The sequence below is a fragment of the Papaver somniferum genome, chromosome 7, assembly GCF_003573695.1.
Source record: "Papaver somniferum cultivar HN1 chromosome 7, ASM357369v1, whole genome shotgun sequence".
Classification (NCBI taxonomy): domain Eukaryota; kingdom Viridiplantae; phylum Streptophyta; class Magnoliopsida; order Ranunculales; family Papaveraceae; genus Papaver; species Papaver somniferum.
The window spans coordinates 11638239-11640175 of NC_039364.1; the positions used below are offsets into that span (position 1 = coordinate 11638239).

Sequence of the window (1937 nt, forward strand, 5' to 3'; positions counted from 1 at the left end):
GTCTGTGGAAAGAAGAACACCAGTATTGACACTCAAGGGGAGAGCTTCAACACCGTTTGTAGAGTCAACACAGCTCACAACACTGGATAGTGTTAAGCTAGCAGCACTGCCTGGTTTGACAAGACCGTGTAGAAGGAAATCTGCTCCATCTCCGTTAAGTGGGCCGGCAATTACCTCACCATGAACAACACCTTGTCTACCTCTGCAAGGCATCGACCAAGCATGAAGATGCATGCAACGACAACACAGCCACATTCGAAGGCTGCATAGAAGCTTCTCCCAGACGAGATAAATGTTCAAATCGGTAGCAATCAACTCTCTGCAGAAGTCCACCTTAGCTGCTGATGAAAGATGTCTGTCTGAAGGTGTTTCAAGAGAGAAACCTTAGCGTATCCTCTACCATTAACACAGTCACGACAATTATGGAAAGTCTTGAACATGCGATGGAAGGTAAGCTCATCAGACGAGACTGTGTCGGTTGATGCAGAAGCTTCAAGGGGCTGTGATTCAGACGAACGACAATGGGGGGAAGCTCTGGTGAGAATCGCCATAACGGTCTGTAAACAAAACCCTATAAGAAGAGTGACCTAAAATCCTAAAAAACCAAAGCAAAAACGCAGGGAAAACAAAGGGAAAAAAGAAAGAGAAAGGAAAAATCGGGATATAGGAAACCGTGGAATCAACAACCAAGAAGAAATCCGAAAAAAACATGGTGGTTCTGGAAATCATGGGTTGTTTGTTTTTTTTTTTTTGGATGAAGAAATATTTTCCTAATTTAATATTTTATGTCTAATTTATTTTATTTTTATATTTTTATTTTGATACGAATTTTATTTTTATATAAATATAATATTTATTAATATTTTACTTCCAATTCATTTTTGTTTCTCTTTTTATATTAATGTTTATAAATTTACTAAATAATTCGACGAAAAGAAAAGAGAGAGGAACTAACGAGAACAAAATTCTGGATTAATTTGATTTTATACTCAAATTTGGTAGTACTTACAAATATTACTGAATATATATTACTTAAAATAATACAGGATAACTTTTGTTTTTTTTTCATTTTTTGAAGCAATACAGGATTAAAGGATAACCAGTTTTATCTGGTTCTTTCAGAAAATTATTGGTGAAGAACGATTCTTTTTTTTTCCTTTCTTTTCTTCTACGTCCCCATCTTCTTCTACAGTTTTGCAAAATCAATGTTCAAAAGGAAAGTAATTATTTTCATAATCAAGAATCATTCTACATATTTATACATAATTAATGATTATATTTATGGAAGGTAAAATAATTACCTTGCAATGGAAACATTCCAAAACTCATTAGCAGTATCCGTTTATGCACTGTAAATCAACAAATTTGATCAACTAGATCTGCTTAAAAAGAAGAAAACGAAGGAAAGAAAACAGAGGTTAAAACACCATTAATCTCAACGAATTTTTTTATGTAAAATAACAAACCCATAAGATAAATTAGATCTCAATTACCAAATAAAGTTGATGCAGAGACTTTAGATCGCAAACAGTCACCGAACCTTAATACAATGGAATAATCACAAGATGTTCCCTTTTTTATACCAAATAAAATAAAACCATGCTTTGAAAAGATCAAACCTTCTTTAAATGGATTAAGTTAGTACCATGACTGAGTATGAGTAACCTAAGTTCTCAAACCACAGCAAGAAAGAGGAAGAGAGAACATCTTGATAAAACGTATCCATCACCATTGATCACCGACAATTTTTTTATTAGATCTGAAAGGGTTAACCATAAGAAAAGAGGAAGAGAGGACATCTTGATAAAAAAAAAAGAACTGAGAACATGAAAGGTTAGAGAGAGAGCGGAAGTGTGTGACAAGGTAGTTATGATCGTGGAATTGGACTTTGACTCCTTTTTTTAAGTTTTTACTGATAATAAAAATAAATTAATAAG

The 1937-nt window shown here is 33.6% G+C and overlaps 1 long non-coding RNA gene across 1 annotated transcript; it reads right to left on the minus strand.

Moving 5' to 3' along the window:
* Nucleotides 1-1003: 1003 nt before the first annotated feature.
* Nucleotides 1004-1725, minus strand: LOC113297832. The gene is made up of 3 exons (XR_003333744.1): nt 1494-1725; nt 1302-1379; nt 1004-1186 (listed from the first exon to the last, which is right to left on the minus strand). It is a non-coding gene; the product is annotated as an uncharacterized LOC113297832 (long non-coding RNA).
* Between the last annotated feature and the right edge of the window lie 212 nt (nt 1726-1937).